Below are 20,056 nucleotides of genomic sequence, written 5' to 3'. Positions count from 1 at the left end.
CCTCTTCCAGACTTCCTTCCGGTTCTACTCTGAACTCTTCCCGTGTATCTGTTGGTACACCAACATTTGGGTCTCTTGGTGCACACCGTCAATCCTCTTCGCTTCCTGGCCCTTCTAGTTGTGCCCCTCCCGCGAGGACCAACAAGCGTCTTCGACGTCCTTCTGACTCTGGTTCTCCAAGCCCCCCACCTGTCCGACCTAACCTGACCTCCTCTCCACCTAGTGGCCATCGGGCCACCGCTTCTCCCCCAAGCGCTGCATCCTCTGGTTTTCTTGGCAACCCATTCGTTCAGTGCAGAAACTCTGATGCCACTACGTTACAGCCCGAATGACTACATGTTAGCAATGGTACGTATTCTGCCTCCAACAATACCTATTTTTTGCGCACTAGAAAGGTAGTTGAAAAAACGATACGATCAGAGTTGCATGTTTCCGCATTGAATGCTTACGTGTCAGAATCAGTGGTTCCTAAAGGTCTCATGATTGTGCATCATCCAGCCGTTAAATTGTCGCCCACTCACCAAGCAAAATGGGACGATGCACTAAAGAATGCGTCCTTGAATTTGACCCGTATCATCCTAAATCACTATGAACACTCAGCAAAATCTTTGTCGAACACTGTACGACAACTGCTTTCCCAATCAAGGTTATCATCAGAACAAGTAATACTTCTCGATGAGTATCGGCTTAAGAAACGAGATGAGATTGTCAAGATTAAGATGAGCAAACTTGCGCGTGATAATGTACCTATACCGGCCTCTCTGACGACTGTCGCGTCACGGGCTACGTCAAGAACTTCCTGTAGAACATCCGAGCATGATAACATAGTAAACCTTTCCAATCACTGTTTGTCAGATGACGAGAAGTCTGTATTATCACGTGGCCTCAATTTTTGCCCCGCTTCCGGTGGGTATAACGAATTTCAGTTCCTACAAGATTTAGACAACTTCGCCCGCAACATGAGGCTTCGAGAATTTTTCTATAATATGCCTACGTCGAGTACTTCTACTGCTCCTTTGTTTTCGAATAAGCGATGGACACCTCCAATTCAACGCGAGAAATGCCTAGATCTTTACATTGAAGCGGTCCAGCGAGATCTACTCGAAGCATATCAAAAACAACAACCATTTAAGAGCAACATTTCTATTAAGGAAAAGGAGGCAATAAAGAGCTTGGCTAACAATACCGACATTGTCATCAAGCAAGCAGACAAAGGAGGCGCCATTGTTCTTATGAATCGAGTTGACTATATTTCAGAGGCTTACAGACAGTTACGAAATGACACCTTCTACAGACGCTTGGAAATGGACCCCACTAACGATTTTAAATGTGTCATCAAAAAAGAATTAGAACAACTCGTGGCAGATAAAAAGTTAACAGTCAAGGACCTATCTTTCTTGCTCCCGCTAAGTCCTTCAGCAGGAAGGTTTTATCTACTACCCAAAATTCATAAGACAGGCAACCCCGGCAGACCAATAGTTTCGGCTATCGGTTCCGTAACTGAGAAGATTTCCAGTTTTGTTGACACCCTCATTAGCCATATTCCGCAAACTTACCCGTCCTACATCAAAGACTCAGGCCAATTCTTGAGCGACATTGCCGATTTAATTATTCCTGAAGGATCCCTCTTGGTTACTCTGGATGTTTGTTCCCTATATACAAACATTCCACACAAGGACGGAATCGAAGCTGTTCGTCAGGAATACGAGCGTTCGGCCTCCGACCATTCTATAGATGGCGCAACATTAGCAACATTATTGAAATTAATTCTTCAATACAATAACTTTGAATTCAACGATGAACATTTCGTACAAGTGAACGGGACTTCCATGGGGACTAAAATTGGCCCCAATTACGCTAATATCTTCATGGGTGTGCTGGAGAAAGAATTCTTGAGTAGTCAAACATTAACGCCACTTTTTTATAAAAGGTACATTGACGACATCTTCCTGATTTGGGAACACGGGGAGCATGCATTACTTTCATTTATAACAGCGTTCAACAATGTTCACAGTTCCATATCATTCTCCCATTCATTCTCGGACAAGCGCGCAGATTTTCTTGACATTACTGTTTTTTTGCGGAACGGCAGACTAAGCACCACGCTTTTCAAGAAGCCCACAGACAGGCACCAATATCTTCATTTTCACAGTAGTCATTTAAAGCACTGGAAGACCAGCATTCCATACAGTCAGGCACTCCGTTTCAAACGCGTTTGTACACATGAGTCTGATTATCACCAGAACTGCACTTCCCTGAGGGAATCTTTAGTTAAACAGAATTATCCTGTCCGTCTCGTAGAAGACGCTTTCAAAAAGGCTGACCTCGTCGAACGCAAGACCTTATTAAAGGCACCGAAAAAGACTGCCACCTCACGCCTAACCAACCTGGTCCTCACTCATTCAGCTTCGGCTCCCAGAGTAAACTGTATTCTTCAAAAGCATCATAATATCCTCTTGCAAAGCCAACGTCTCCGAACAATCTTCCCGATTCCACCTAAAGTAATCTACAGACGCTCTAAAAATTTACACGACTTAGTCACATCCTCTAAAGTTACTAAACCGCAATATTCGGGTTGCCATCCATGCAATAAATCACGCTGCAAAATTTGTGCACATATGACAACATCACTTTCAGCTCAGAGTACCGCCTCCGGTTTCAGTCTTAAAATAAAGGGTAACTTTTGCTGTTACACATCGAACGTAATCTATCTTCTGGAGTGCTCTGTATGTGGTATGCAATACATTGGACAAACCGAAACCAGCTTTCGTCTACGTTTTAATAATCATAAAGCACACGCGATTTCCCTTCCTAACTTACCGTTATCGAAACACGTTGCGCTTCCAGGTCATTCCTTCAGCAAGATAAAAGCTACAATTCTAGAGTCAGGCTTTAGCTCCCATCGTGACAGAGAAGTCCGGGAATCATATCTCATCCACAAATTCAGTACCATTGCTTTCGGTCTCAACGAAAATCCCGGCACCTTAACGTTCTTGCGCCAGTAATATGTCATGCGCATTGATCACCTTTTATTATTATATCCTTGAAAATTGTCCGTAACAGTGTAGGTGCTGTTTTTCACGTGTTAATCTTCTGTTATCGGTGTTTTTTTCGTCACCACATGAGCTGTCAATTGCTGTTGAATCTTCTTGTTACGCGAGTATGTTACTGACGAACAGTATGTTGATACATTTTGAACGCATTTTTTCCACGTGTATTGATTGTACCTATCTACAATCCATGTGACCAACTGGCATATAAGTGGTTACCATTGCTGTGTTTTGTTTCATTCTGACGAAGGCCGGGCCCACGGTCGAAACGTCAAGTAAAAAATCTTTTCACTTGTGAGTCAAACTCCTTTTATTCTCCTATTATTCCCGGATCCGGCGACAAACGCTCCTCCAATGTCTCTTACTCTGGATTCCGGTCGACCCACAGTGAAAAGAATATCATGGATGTTTCCAAGATGCCAGGTTTCCACAATCGTGTTGGGTGATTCGCAGACCAAGTATTTGCATCAACATTTCGATCCCGTTGTTCCCGGCACACCTGCATTTGTTTCGTTGTGCGGTGCTCTCATTGATGACGTTCACAACTTGCTCGACTTCATCCCGGATACGGCACAGACTGTGATTATCCATGTCGGCACAAATGACCTTGCGTCCTCTTCAGGTCGCTTCGCCTTCAAAAAGTACTGCTCGCTACTAGAAGCGGTGATTGCACAGCACCCTAATGTCAGGCGCATTTACGTAAGCCTTATTCTTCCACGTTCCGAAAGTCGTCGAAGAAAGTTTAGGAATAGAGCATTCATTCGCCGTTGCAATCGAGAAGCATGTCACTTGAATTTTTTGCTACGCAACCATTGCCGATTCTCCCGACAAGTGTTCTTCATTGATCATGGGTTGGAATGGCTTCCCCCCAGCCGCACACTATGCATGGATGGATTACATCCAAGTTTTGAAGGAGTCGCTTTAATCGCCAGCCATATTCGCAGGCTGTGCGGTCCTTTTCCTAGAAGCACGCCCTCTTCATGGCGCGATTCCTCTTCGGTTGACGCTTTACCAAATGCCGATTTCACTTCCGAATTCCCTGCTCTACCTGCCGTGTCAAATGCGCACCCATCGCCAAGTCCTTTGCTGCGGCTTCCAGTCGACACCTTCGTGCCCGCCTCTACCCAGTCTTCCACCCTTCCTTCCACTACAGCGCCTGCGTCAATGACCTCTTCCAGACTTCCTTCCGGTTCTACTCTGAACTCTTCCCGTGTATCTGTTGGTACACCAACATTTGGGTCTCTTGGTGCACACCGTCAATCCTCTTCGCTTCCTGGCCCTTCTAGTTGTGCCCCTCCCGCGAGGACCAACAAGCGTCTTCGACGTCCTTCTGACTCTGGTTCTCCAAGCCCCCCACCTGTCCGACCTAACCTGACCTCCTCTCCACCTAGTGGCCATCGGGCCACCGCTTCTCCCCCAAGCGCTGCATCCTCTGGTTTTCTTGGCAACCCATTCGTTCAGTGCAGAAACTCTGATGCCACTACGTTACAGCCCGAATGACTACATGTTAGCAATGGTACGTATTCTGCCTCCAACAATACCTATTTTTTGCGCACTAGAAAGGTAGTTGAAAAAACGATACGATCAGAGTTGCATGTTTCCGCATTGAATGCTTACGTGTCAGAATCAGTGGTTCCTAAAGGTCTCATGATTGTGCATCATCCAGCCGTTAAATTGTCGCCCACTCACCAAGCAAAATGGGACGATGCACTAAAGAATGCGTCCTTGAATTTGACCCGTATCATCCTAAATCACTATGAACACTCAGCAAAATCTTTGTCGAACACTGTACGACAACTGCTTTCCCAATCAAGGTTATCATCAGAACAAGTAATACTTCTCGATGAGTATCGGCTTAAGAAACGAGATGAGATTGTCAAGATTAAGATGAGCAAACTTGCGCGTGATAATGTACCTATACCGGCCTCTCTGACGACTGTCGCGTCACGGGCTACGTCAAGAACTTCCTGTAGAACATCCGAGCATGATAACATAGTAAACCTTTCCAATCACTGTTTGTCAGATGACGAGAAGTCTGTATTATCACGTGGCCTCAATTTTTGCCCCGCTTCCGGTGGGTATAACGAATTTCAGTTCCTACAAGATTTAGACAACTTCGCCCGCAACATGAGGCTTCGAGAATTTTTCTATAATATGCCTACGTCGAGTACTTCTACTGCTCCTTTGTTTTCGAATAAGCGATGGACACCTCCAATTCAACGCGAGAAATGCCTAGATCTTTACATTGAAGCGGTCCAGCGAGATCTACTCGAAGCATATCAAAAACAACAACCATTTAAGAGCAACATTTCTATTAAGGAAAAGGAGGCAATAAAGAGCTTGGCTAACAATACCGACATTGTCATCAAGCAAGCAGACAAAGGAGGCGCCATTGTTCTTATGAATCGAGTTGACTATATTTCAGAGGCTTACAGACAGTTACGAAATGACACCTTCTACAGACGCTTGGAAATGGACCCCACTAACGATTTTAAATGTGTCATCAAAAAAGAATTAGAACAACTCGTGGCAGATAAAAAGTTAACAGTCAAGGACCTATCTTTCTTGCTCCCGCTAAGTCCTTCAGCAGGAAGGTTTTATCTACTACCCAAAATTCATAAGACAGGCAACCCCGGCAGACCAATAGTTTCGGCTATCGGTTCCGTAACTGAGAAGATTTCCAGTTTTGTTGACACCCTCATTAGCCATATTCCGCAAACTTACCCGTCCTACATCAAAGACTCAGGCCAATTCTTGAGCGACATTGCCGATTTAATTATTCCTGAAGGATCCCTCTTGGTTACTCTGGATGTTTGTTCCCTATATACAAACATTCCACACAAGGACGGAATCGAAGCTGTTCGTCAGGAATACGAGCGTTCGGCCTCCGACCATTCTATAGATGGCGCAACATTAGCAACATTATTGAAATTAATTCTTCAATACAATAACTTTGAATTCAACGATGAACATTTCGTACAAGTGAACGGGACTTCCATGGGGACTAAAATTGGCCCCAATTACGCTAATATCTTCATGGGTGTGCTGGAGAAAGAATTCTTGAGTAGTCAAACATTAACGCCACTTTTTTATAAAAGGTACATTGACGACATCTTCCTGATTTGGGAACACGGGGAGCATGCATTACTTTCATTTATAACAGCGTTCAACAATGTTCACAGTTCCATATCATTCTCCCATTCATTCTCGGACAAGCGCGCAGATTTTCTTGACATTACTGTTTTTTTGCGGAACGGCAGACTAAGCACCACGCTTTTCAAGAAGCCCACAGACAGGCACCAATATCTTCATTTTCACAGTAGTCATTTAAAGCACTGGAAGACCAGCATTCCATACAGTCAGGCACTCCGTTTCAAACGCGTTTGTACACATGAGTCTGATTATCACCAGAACTGCACTTCCCTGAGGGAATCTTTAGTTAAACAGAATTATCCTGTCCGTCTCGTAGAAGACGCTTTCAAAAAGGCTGACCTCGTCGAACGCAAGACCTTATTAAAGGCACCGAAAAAGACTGCCACCTCACGCCTAACCAACCTGGTCCTCACTCATTCAGCTTCGGCTCCCAGAGTAAACTGTATTCTTCAAAAGCATCATAATATCCTCTTGCAAAGCCAACGTCTCCGAACAATCTTCCCGATTCCACCTAAAGTAATCTACAGACGCTCTAAAAATTTACACGACTTAGTCACATCCTCTAAAGTTACTAAACCGCAATATTCGGGTTGCCATCCATGCAATAAATCACGCTGCAAAATTTGTGCACATATGACAACATCACTTTCAGCTCAGAGTACCGCCTCCGGTTTCAGTCTTAAAATAAAGGGTAACTTTTGCTGTTACACATCGAACGTAATCTATCTTCTGGAGTGCTCTGTATGTGGTATGCAATACATTGGACAAACCGAAACCAGCTTTCGTCTACGTTTTAATAATCATAAAGCACACGCGATTTCCCTTCCTAACTTACCGTTATCGAAACACGTTGCGCTTCCAGGTCATTCCTTCAGCAAGATAAAAGCTACAATTCTAGAGTCAGGCTTTAGCTCCCATCGTGACAGAGAAGTCCGGGAATCATATCTCATCCACAAATTCAGTACCATTGCTTTCGGTCTCAACGAAAATCCCGGCACCTTAACGTTCTTGCGCCAGTAATATGTCATGCGCATTGATCACCTTTTATTATTATATCCTTGAAAATTGTCCGTAACAGTGTAGGTGCTGTTTTTCACGTGTTAATCTTCTGTTATCGGTGTTTTTTTCGTCACCACATGAGCTGTCAATTGCTGTTGAATCTTCTTGTTACGCGAGTATGTTACTGACGAACAGTATGTTGATACATTTTGAACGCATTTTTTCCACGTGTATTGATTGTACCTATCTACAATCCATGTGACCAACTGGCATATAAGTGGTTACCATTGCTGTGTTTTGTTTCATTCTGACGAAGGCCGGGCCCACGGTCGAAACGTCAAGTAAAAAATCTTTTCACTTGTGAGTCAAACTCCTTTTATTCTCCTATTATTCCCGGATCCGGCGACAAACGCTCCTCCAATATATATATATATATATATATATATATATATATATATATATATATATATATATATATATATATATATATATATATATATATATATTGATTTGTGGGGTTTAACGTCCCAAAACCACCATATGATTATGAGAGACGCCGTAGTGGAGGGCTCCGGAAGTTTTGACCACCTGGGGTTCTTTAACGTGCACCCAAATCTGAGTACACGGGCCTACAACATTTCCGCCTCCAGCCTCCATCGGAAATGCAGCCGCCACAGCCAGGATTTGATCCCGTGACCTGCGGGACAGCAGCCGAGTACCTTAGCCACTAGACCACTGTAACGGTGCAATATATATATATATATATATATATATATATATATATATATATATATATATATATATATATATATATGTGTGTGTGTGTGTGTGTGTGTGTGTGTGTGTGTGTGTGTGTGTGTGTGTGTGTGTGTGTGTGTGACGTATGAAGCGATGATTGGTAGAAGCCGAGAAGGAAGAAGTGCAGAACGGAATACACATGGGGTATGGGTATGAGCCAGGCCACGTCACCCATTCATCGTAGCGTCACACGAGTCGACAGGATGAAGACCTCGCAACCACTTCATCGTTCGGCCATCATCATCGAAGACCTCAGCGAGACGCAGTGACCGAACGTGGACCACCAAGACCACCAAGCATCATGACAGCAGCATCACAAGACCTTGACATGCCTAAGTACACCGGATCAGCGGACGACGGACCCGTACAGGACTGGTTCAACCTGTTCGAGATCCATGCCACCGCTGCATCTTGGTCGGAACGGGAGATGGTTACGAACATCAGCGACTATGTCACCGGTGAGGCATTTAAGTTTTACGTCACCCACATATTCGACAACGACGAGTCTTGGCAAAAGATAAAAGAAGGAATGATCATCTGGTTTCAAGACTATAATGAAGATTCGATTAGCCCACGCACTCTCAGTGCATTCAAACTCAGTCATCGCAGTCATAAGCAGCCTTCACGCACTCGAGTACAGAGCATGAATGTACAATTCCCGTCAGGTGAAGTTAGCCACATGCTCACGGAAAGACCACGTGGTCGTGTTCCCAACCTTCCACCTGGTTCCTCATCCGCGGATATATCACCAATGCTCAACTCACTGCTGCATAAAAGAAATGAATCCGCTATTGATGACCGAGATGCATTTAATACCTCATGCCGCATGCGTACTTTGCAAACTGACTTGGCATTCAGCTCAGCAGTGCCACAAAGACAGAAGCATTCACAATCAGCATCTTGTGAAGGAAAGTCTTCTGCAGAAGCGTCTAGTGTTAATCAATTACAAGATCGAAGTGACGTAAACCCAGGATGCAACCTCACTGTCAACAATGAAAACAAAAGCACAGGTGCGACTTCTGATGACACAAGTAATCTTCAGGCAACCACCAACAATGAACGATTTATGAATACAGAAGTTTCAAGTGCACGAAACCCCGCACATTGTTTTGTGCCAGAAACATCTGCATTGGTTTACGCCGTAGAAGCCTGCGAAGGACTTGCTAAGAATCCTGACACAGCACGATCAATGTCACACCACAAGCAAGTCGACGAAACCAAGAAACTACAACGTCAACGTATACTTCAACATTGTCAACGACGAAAGGAAACCTCATCGAAACCACTTTTAAGGCTCAAAGAACATTGCAAAAAGACCCATCGTCGTGGATACATTCTCCACCAAAGATCAAGAATGTGCCTTCCATCAAACCATCTGCGACATCGCGATAGGAAAATCTCCAAAAGCCACAAAAGCACCCCTTGTACTCGGCAGAAACACAGGCAGCACCCAATCAACCTCGATCAACGCGCACGCAAGCTGCCTGCACGACCTGTGCCAAGACGAAGAATTCCATGCCTACGATATCCGAACTGTCCATTCTGCAAGGCGTTCGAACCTCGTTTGTTCTTCACAAGAATGCCAGCTGCGATTTCCGCTATCTCCACGTCCAAAGCATTCTTGTGTTATCCAGGACGCAACCATCAGCCTCGCCCACCAGAACTCCTGCGTTAACCGGACTGCTGCACTCTTTTTTGAAGCTTTGCGAGGTTACGGAACACCACGGGGCCATGAAACCAATTGTGCATTTTGATATTTGTGACTTCTCAACCTCTCCTTGTGTACTTTTTCTTGTTCGCAATCCATGCCTTTTTTCGGGGGGAGGGGGAATCGTGTGACGTATGAAGCGATGATTGGTAAAAGCCGAGAAGGAAGAAGTGCAGAACGGAATACACATGGGGTATGAGCCAGGCCACGTCACCCATTCATCGTAGCGTCATATATATATATATATATATATATATATATATATATATATATATATATATATATATATATATATATATATATATATATATATATATATATATATATATATATATATTATGAAGTCTTGGTAGTCTTGGCTGCGACAGCGTTTATTTGAGGAAAGACCTCGCAAAACGAACGGGCAGAGCCAGCGCACAGACGAAGACGATGATGATGACCCAGAGTGGCAATGAGGGCAAAGAGACAAGCGGATGATGGTGATTGTGATTATGAAGGGATGAGGACGATGTAAGTTACAAATGCCCACACTAATTCCCCCCACTTGGAAGCGGACACCCTGGCCGCCGTAAGTCAAAGTGACGGGGAACGTCGCGTGAAAGGTTTTATGCGACAAACGTGGACAATCTCTGTGCTGCGGTAGTGGCGGTCTGTTGGGGCGACGAGTGGTGTCACACGATAATTAACCGGCGAAGTCTGTTCTAAAACAATGTATGGCCCGATGAAGCGTGGTTGGAATTTGTCACAGAGACCAGGAGTGCGAATAGGTGTCAAAAGCAGCACCTCGTCACCAGGTTGGAAAGACACAACGCGGTGGGATTCGTCATAGATGATCTTCCGCTCGTGCTGTCTCGCTTCAGTATTGATGCGAGCCTGATGGCGAGACTGGGCCAGGCGGGAAATGTATTCTTCGCTAGAAGACTGACATGAATTCCCATGGCTGCTAAAGAAGGAGACGTCGAGAAAGGTAGTCGGGGTGCGTCCGTACACGAGGTAAAACGGTGAGTAGCAAGTTGTTCGCTGAACGGCGGTGTTGTAAGCGAATGTCAGGAATGGTAAAAAAGTATCCCAGTTTTTGGGGTCGGGTTGGACGTAAACGGCTATCATGTCTGCAAGGGTTCGGTGAAATCTTTCTGTGAGACCATTTGTCTGAGGGTGGTAGCTTGAAGCTGTCTTGTGAGTAGTTCCAGAAGCGCGCAGTACTTCATTTACAACTTGTGACAGGAACACTTTGCCGCGGTCACTAAGCAGTACACGAGGAGCCCCATGACGCAGTATTATTGCGTGAAAAATAAAGTCTGCAACTTCCACAGCTGAGCCTGTAATAACAGAGGAAGTCTCAGCGTAGCGTGTCAGGTGGTCCACGGCAGTCACTATCCATCGTTTGCCAGCAGATGTGACGGGGAGAGGCCCGTAAAGATAACACCTACAACCTCGAACGGCATTGAAGGGCACGGAAGTGGCTGTAGAGGTACAGCAGGTGCCGACGTGGGGAGTTTACGACGCTGGCATGGGTAGCAGGAACCGACGTACCGAGCTACACTAGAAGAAAGGCCAGGCCAGTAATAACGACATCGAATGCGGTCAAGAGTTTTTTTAAAACCAAGATGACCAGCAGTCAAGTCGTCGTGGAAGGCTTCGAGTACCTGAAGTCGAAGAGAGCGTGGCAGTACAGGAACCCAGCGCTGACCGTCAGGGTGGTAGACGTGGCGGTAGAGAACCCCATTGTCCAGCTTAAAGTGCAGGAGTTGACGACGGAGTCGCGCGTTTGGTGGATGAGAAACTCCCGAAAGGTGGTCCATCATGCGTCTGCAGTATGAATCGGACCGCTGGCGGGAGATAAATGTTGGCTCGTCGTCCGAAAAGGGTTGCGTTATTGATGCGAGCGTATGAACTTTGGTAAATGTGGCGGTTGAGTTTTCACCAACGCTCATATGGGTAGTTGGAAGCGGGCAACGAGATAAAGCATCGGCGTCTTTATGTTTTCTGCCTGACTTGTAGGTTATGTCAAAGTCGTACTCCTGTAAGCGTAGTATCCACCGACCCAAGCGTCCGGACAAGTTCTTCAGTGTAGAAAGCCAGCATAAGGCATGGTGGTCCGTAACGATTGTGAAGTGACGGCCGTGGAGATAGGGACGGAACTTCTGGACCGACCAAACCACAGCCAAACACTCTTGCTCAGTTATAGTGTAGTTCTTTTCAGCAGCGGTGAGTACGCGACTGGCATATGCAACAACTTTCTCTAGGGAAGACTTGTCGCGTTGTAGAAGAACGGCTCCTATACCAAGGCCGCTAGCGTCGGTATGGAGGATAGTTGGTGCGGCTTCGTCAAAGTGGCAGAGCAGAGGTTCAGACGTGATGAGTGCCCGCTTCAACAGGTCGAATGCCGTTTGACATTCTTGAGACCACAGAAAGGGGACGTTGGAAGCAAGTAGTTGGTGTAATGGAGCAGCAATAGAAGCGAAGTTCTGGATAAACCGGCGAAAATAGGAGGCGAGGCCAAGGAAACTGCGAAGCTCCGTTGGTTTTTCGGGGCGCGGAAAGTGAAGGACTGCAGAAATCTTGTCAGGGTCGGGCCGGATGCCATCTTTGCTAACGACGTGTCCTAAGACCTTGATAGATTTGCTAGCGAAAGAGCATTTCTTCGTGTTTATTTGAAGCCCGGCGCCCGCAAGGCACGTCAAAACTTGATCCAATCGTTCTAGGTGCTCAGGAAACGTTGACGAAAATATAATAATGTCGTCCAGGTAGCATAGGCAACTTTTCCATTTCAGGCCGCGCAGCACGGTATCTATCATGCGCTCAAAAGTCGCGGGTGCGTTGCAGAGCCCGAAAGGCATCACGTTGAATTCATATAGCCCATCGGGGGTTGCGAATGCCGTTTTCTCCTTATCGTCTTCATGCATGGGGATCTGCCAGTACCCAGAACGCAAGTCGATGCTTGAAAAGAATTCCGCGCCTTGTAGGGAATCAAGGGCGTCGTCAATGCGTGGCATAGGGTACACGTCCTTGCGTGTGATCTTATTGAGCGCCCGGTAGTCCACGCAAAACCGCACAGAGCCATCCTTCTTATGGACCAAAACAATAGGAGACGACCAAGGGCTAGATGAGGGACGGATGACTTCCCGTTTAAGCATGTCCGCAACGTTTTCTTCTATAATTTTTCTTTCATTTGGAGACACGCGGTAGGGTCGGCGGTGTACAATAGATGTCCCAACAGTTTGAATTCGATGTGCTGTAGTATTAGTGTGGCCCAGCTTAGACGAGCAAATATCGAAATAATTTGCATGTTTTTGTAACAATGCGAGCAGCTGCTGCCTCTGTGAATATGTCAATTCGCTGCTGATAGTGGTGGTAAAGGCGGAGGAAGAAACATGCTCACCGATGCAAGGTTCTTTGGATGCGATGGCCTGAAGTGGCGTGACGAGTACAGGCTCGAAGTCAGCAACACGGGCCACAGTAGTGCCCTGTGGCAGTAAGATCTTCTCCGGTGTAGAGTTGACAGCGGTGACAAGTGCCGAGCCATTGCAAAAACGAACGACACCGGACGGAAGAACTATACCTTTGCGAACGCAAAGTGGTGATGGTGAGACCAATACATCCCCGTGATAGATGTCGTTGGACGTAATGCTGACAATTTGCTCTTGTAGTGGCGGGAGTTCGATGTCTTTCGCAGCGACCAGACGAAGTGGCTTCTGGTTATCGTCGTCAAGCATGTAGTCGGTGTCAGCGAGGTGAACGACGCGTTGTCCACAACAAATCGCCGCGGAAGCAGATGATAGAAAATCCCACCCTAAAATTAGTTGGTGAGAGCAGCGGGACAGGACAGCAAACTGGACATGATGATGAAAACACGCACAGTACAAAGCGCGGAAGGGCGAATGACGTTCCCCTGGGCAGCAACTAACGTGGGGCCATCGTAAGGCGTCATTACTTTCCTTAAATGTTCACACAAATCAGCACGTATCACAGACAATGTCGCACCTGTGTCCACCAAAGCATCGACTCGCACTCCTTCCACTTCCACAGAAACCATGTTACACGGGCCTAATGGAGGAATTTCAGTTCTAATTCCGAATGCAGTTTTTCCTCCACAAACTGCATCACTTAGTTTTCCGAATGCATATCAGAGGTGAATGAGGCGGGCCGAAGTGGAGAAGTGGAACGGCGGAAGGGCGAAGGCGAGCGGCGTCTCGTGTTTCGGCTGTTTCGTGGTGCAGTCGATGCAGGAGGAGATGGAGACCGGTGCGGGGGAGACGAATAACGCCGACCTTGGTAAGACGCCCCGGTGTACAAATCCCGTTCACGCACATCGTTCCGACGCTCATCTTGCTGGCGCTTTCGGCAGAAACGAGATATGTGGCCGCGATAGCCACAGTAGTAGCATACAGGGCGGGACGAGCGCCACGGTGGGGTATAAAAGGCATTCGGGGCACCTGGAGATAGCGCGGTCAGGTGGGCCGAAGGGTCAGGGGGCACGGAATGGTAGTTCACCGGGGTAGCGGCAGCAACTGACGCGTAGGATGGACGTGGCAATGTCGCGTGGGCGTCGCTGGGAGGCACGGCAGCAACTTGAGGGTACGTGGCTATAGGGTGAAAAGCAGGTGGCTGTACGGGCGCAGAGCCAGTCAGGGATGTAAGTTCCTCCCTGATGATGTCACGTAAGGGCATTCCCGAAGGCTGTGTAGGTCGCGGTGTAGGAGGTGTGAAGCCCATGGACCGCAATTCTTCGCGTATAATGTCCCGGATGAGGTCACGCAGATGGCCATCTGACGTGGAGTGGTGGTCGCCGATGTCTGGTTGAAGGCGAACGGAGTCCAGCGCATCAAGGCGCTGGCATGTCGCCACGACATCAGCGATGGTGGCTGGGTTTTGCAAAGCGAGAGCATTAAAGGCAACAGGCCCAATGCCTTTCAATATGTGGCGCACTTTGTCCGATTCCGGCATGGATTTATTGACACGCCGGCAGAGTGCGAGGACATCCTCGATGTATGAAGTATACGATTCACCTGGATGTTGTCGGCGAGTATCGAGTGTCCTCTTCGCGACGGCGGATCGAATGTCTGGTGTCCCAAAGACGTGCCGCAACTGCTGCTGGAAGGTAGCCCAGTCTGGTAAGTCAACGACGTGGTTAAAATACCATATCTTCGCGACTCCGACCAGATAAAAAGGCACGTAACGCAGTTTTGCGGCCTCGTCCCACCTATTAGCGGCACTTACGCGGTCGTAGTCATCAAGCCAGTCTTCTACGTCTTCTCCCCGAAGACCAGCGAAGAGCGGGGGTTCCCGCTGATGTCCGTGTATGTAAGTAGGAGGGGCAGCTTGCGGCGGTGCGTGGTTGATGACATCAGTGCCGGCAGGCTCGGTCTGGGACATGCTGCCTGACTGTGGGCGCAAGCGGCGGCCTGAACGAAGCTCCAGGGGGTATAGCGAGCTGCGGGAGGTCAGAGGACCGAAAATCTACCTCCACCACGTATGAAGTCTTGGTAGTCTTGGCTGCGACAACGTTTATTTGAGGAAAGACCTCGCAAAACGAACGGGCAGAGCCAGCGCACAGACGAAGACGATGATGATGACCCAGAGTGGCAATGAGGGCAAAGAGACAAGCGGATGATGGTGATTGTGATTATGAAGGGATGAGGACGATGTAAGTTACAAATGCCCACAATATATATATATATTTAGTTCCCGTATGTATATGAAATATAGCGCCACGTCTTTCAAGTGACGACGATGACAACACATATACACCTTAGCAAAGTTCGCTAAGGAAGTTTTACTTCATTACTTCTAGGTCGCGCAAACGTTCCCGATCACTGAGCTTTGTAACGATAATATTACCACTGTGGAAATGCGCGTTTGTCATTGCCAATGTTCAAACGCCACCATTCGTGTATATATTAAAAAGGTCATATTTTCAAAGATGTATAAAAAGCACTAACAAGCCTTGTGAGCAGGTTGTCCGCGTGGCCTAATAGATAAGGCTTTTAATTCCGGATCAGGAGATTGCAGGTTCGAGTCCCGTCATGGTCGTAAAGTTTGAATAACAAAAAATTTATTTTTAGTTTTTTTGAAAAGCTATTCATACGAGTTCATCGCATTCATTGAAAATTGCTCTAAAAAGCACAATGACAACATTGTCCGTGGTAATGCATGAACGTTTATCGTTACTTTGCACATTAGACATTACGACTGAAACAACCGAAGTGTGGATGGCGTATCCTCGTGGGAAAAAACCACGAAGAAAATCAGTAGCTAAAAAACAACCGTCCACGACAGTACTCGAACCTTCAATCTTCTGATCCGGAATCAGACGCCTTATCAATTCGGCCACGCGGACAACAACGGCTGTTGAAACCACGACCTTCTGTATTTCACTGACGAGTGAAGCGCCAGCACGCCCTTTCTGGTATTGGTTTCTGGCACTATGCGCCCCGTGGCACTGCAACTTACCTCATCCGGAAAGGGGGACAAAGCTGACATAAACAACTACTGTCCTGTAACAGTGACATCAGTGGTCTACAGGCTGGCGATGCAGATTATAAAGGAAAGACTGCAGGCATGGATAGAGGATAAGGGGGTGCTGGGGGAACTGCAGAATGGGTTTCGGAAACACAGGAGGTTGGAAGACAATCTGTTGTCACTGACGCGGTGCATCGAAATAGCAGAAAAGGAACTCGGGCCCCTGTGGCTAGCATTTCTGGATATCAAGGGAGCGTACGATAGCGTGGTTCAAGAGGACTTGTGGGAAATACTAGACACTCTGGGTGTGGAAGATGGAGTCACTAATCTTTTAAAGGAAATCTATAGAAGTAGCAAGGTAGTTATAAAGTGTGAAAAACAGGTATCCAAGCCTGCAGAGGTAAAACGGGGGCTTAGGCAGGGGTGTCCCCTGTCACCCTTATTATTCATGATGTACCTACAAGGATTAGAGGCCAAATTAGAGGGAAGTGGACTGGGCTTCAACCTCTCTTTAGTCAAACAAGGAAAACTCATTGATCAGGCACTACCAGCACTAATGTACACAGATGATATAGTGCTAATGGCCGACAACAAGGAAGATTTGCAGAGATTGATGGACATCTGCGGTAATGAGGGAGATGGGTTAGATTTTAGATTCAATAAGGAGAAATCAGCAGTCATAATTTTTAATGATAACGAAGGTAGTGAGCTTAGAATACAGGAGGTCACACTAGAGATAACAGATAAATACAAATATCTGGGCGAATGGATAAGCAATGGGACCGAGTATCTGAGGGAACACGAAATATACGTGACAACTAAAGGTAACAGGAATGCAGCAGTCATGAAAGATAGGGCACTGTGCAATTACAATAGGTATGATGTTGTGAGAGGAATATGGAAAGGGGTCATGGTTCCTGGGCTGACGTTCGGCAATGCGGTCTTGTGCATGTGATCAGAAGTTCAAGCAAGATTAGATATTAAGCAACGTGGAATAGGTAGGCTTGCTTTAGGAGCTCACGTGAATACACCAAATCAGGGAGTACAAGGTGATATGGGATGGACATCATTTGAGGGCAGGGAAGCTAGCAGCAAGATAAAAGTTGAGAAGCGATTGAGAGAAATGGGAGAGGAGCGGTGGGCTAGGAAGGTTTTCAGCTACTTGTACATGAAGAATGTCGATACAAAATGGAGGAAGCGAACCAGGAAATTGACTGGTAAATACTTAGAAAACGGCAGGTGGCCAAATCAAAAAGAACTATCGGTTAAGAAGAAAGTGAAGCAAACGGAGACTGACATGTGGAGAATTGGCATGATTAAGATGTCCGCACTAGAGATCTATCGAACTTTTAAGCAGGAAATTGCCAAGGAAAGGATCTATGATAATATACTCGGGGTAGTTCTCTACTGTTTGAGTCCAGGACGGGAGTATTGCAAACCAAAACATATCGGGCCAAATACGAAGGGGTAACACGGTATGCAGTGCGTATAGAGAGGAAGAAGAAACTGCCGGGAAGACCACCCAAAAGTGCGTGGGAACACGTCTCCAGCGTGATTCACGCGCACTAGTATAGCTACGGAGAACGGAGACCAGGATCGCGTTAGGGCGAAAGGTGGGAAAGTTAGCCGAAGTAATGCGTGAGAAAAGGTCAACATCGTTCGAACGGCTTTGTCAGCTTCTGAATGCACAAGCACGCGCATCTAGTGAGGTGCACCTAGTTACCTTGTGCAGGTGCGTGTAGACATTTTAACGAGTTTTGCTACAATACAGACAATATTGCGAAGAGGGAGCATCTTAAGCAAAGAAGAACAGGAACTTTAATGCGCAGAAGCATGTACAGAAACATGAAAAGCAAGATTAGATTACAGTCTTATAAGGGCCTGTGGACCGCAAATGCATCGTCCGTTGTCATAAGAAGCAACACCGCATAACCGTCACTAACCTGCAAGGCATTCATTGAATGAATTCCTGAGCACAGTCGTTATCTTCTATGATGGCTTTTCAGCATAATTTTGACGGACGCTGCGAATTCGGAGTACATATATGCGCGCTCGTTCCGTGGTTTTATGTTCAGACACCTGGTTACAACCACCACCGGAGGAAAATCGCGTAGCTAACAATGCGGCACAATGAATGGATGCTGTCGAACACCTGCAGTACGCCACGGTTAGGTGCGAGGCCCATGAAAACGCGCACACCGCCGCTGGACCACCTGAACGGTGCCGCACCGCACTACATCAACAATAACAAAACGCCGCCATTGTGCCTAGCGAATATGGCACAATGAATATGGCTTGAGAGCACTTAGTTGCTAGGCAAGCAGAAAGAAATCCACTAAAATATTGCTTAAAACACTTTGGCTGACGAAATTCAGGACTTTTTAAGGACCTCAAACAAATTTAAGGGTTTTCAAGGCCTTGAAAATGCCATATTGAAATTCAAGGGTTTCAAGGACCGCTACGAACCCTGCTTTCAGTATGGCACAAGGTGCAAACTTTTATTCAGATAAAAAAAAGACTAAGGAACAATAATTACAGAATGCCTTGTTGCTTTTTTCTGAATTTTTAAATCAATATCCACTATCTCCTACTGCTTTGTTTTAGCAGTCACCTTAAGGCTCCGACTTGATGCACATCAGGTTGCTAATTGTCTCTGCCTTTTCTGCTATAGCTGTTAATTCTTCAACAGTGGCTTCTAGTTTCTTTTTCGTTAGCATTTCGACCTCCTCAATGCAACATTTCTTTTTTAGGGCGAAGCTCCTTAGGGTGTGGATCTGTACATGCCATTGGGTTTATGGTTGGTGATGTACATAGCCACTGGTGGCACATACCCGCTCTAGAGCAGGTATGTGCCACAGGGGATGCGGATGGCGGTACTTGGAGCGTTCACTAGATGGATGCACGTACGGACGCTTCGTCCCACTCATCATCATTCACTCCGTGGATATGCTGTGATTTTTTTTGTTTCTCATCCTCCTTCTCCAGCCTTTTTCACGCTTCCAAAAATGCATGGTGTTGGTACCGTGCAGAATCTACTGATGTTCTCAATTCTTTTGCGACTGGTACATTTCATACGCAGTGATGCAAGCAACATTTTGCTTTTTGGAGCAGAAAAAATGGCGCTTTGGAGCACCCATAAGTGTCTTCGGAGCAGAAAAAAGTGCTGTAGCTTAGGGTTGCTTTTGGTGTTTTCAGAGCGGATGCATGTTCCTGATGGTTTAGACTTCTGAAGTCTAAACCATCATCTAAGCATCTAATAAATATTTATATTTATTATTAAAAAAAGGCTGTATGCTAGTATGCAAGTTGTATAGTTGGTGTACATCATGGGTGGGGGGGGAGGGGGTCAAGAGAGTTTGGACTTCTGGTGTTCAGGCTGGGGAGGACACCCTTTGCAAGTGTCCCACTTGAGATTTAGCTTTAGCATGTGATATAATTTAGTTGACAGTTAAGTACAGCGTATCAACTTTTTAAAAGGCTTTTTTTTACTGCATACCTGGTTAAATGCCCCTCAGCTGTGTGAACTATGGAAATAAAAAAAAAGATGAAAAACAGACTGAATAGAACAATGCAATTGCTCATATAAATAAAAATACAACCCATATTAAAAATATTAATTGGACACTATGGCCCGATATGTGTCACCCGTAGAGATTTTTCTGGATTTACGCCACTGAGTAGCATACTAGAATGGTAGTGTATACAGATTGCTTTCGTGTAGGCTCACAGGATTGTCCCATGGTTCAACTTCCTTCTTTTTAGTTAGCAAACATCCTTTTGGAGCAGTTACTAGCAAATATTGCACTTTGGAGTAGCATGAAGCAGCATTTCTCTTTTGGAGCAGCACTTCCATCACTGCATATGCTCCCTGCTACATTTAGAGCCT

Source organism: Rhipicephalus microplus, chromosome X (assembly GCF_043290135.1).
Source record: "Rhipicephalus microplus isolate Deutch F79 chromosome X, USDA_Rmic, whole genome shotgun sequence".
Lineage (NCBI taxonomy): Eukaryota > Metazoa > Arthropoda > Arachnida > Ixodida > Ixodidae > Rhipicephalus > Rhipicephalus microplus.
Note: the sequence above shows the minus strand (reverse complement) of the source record.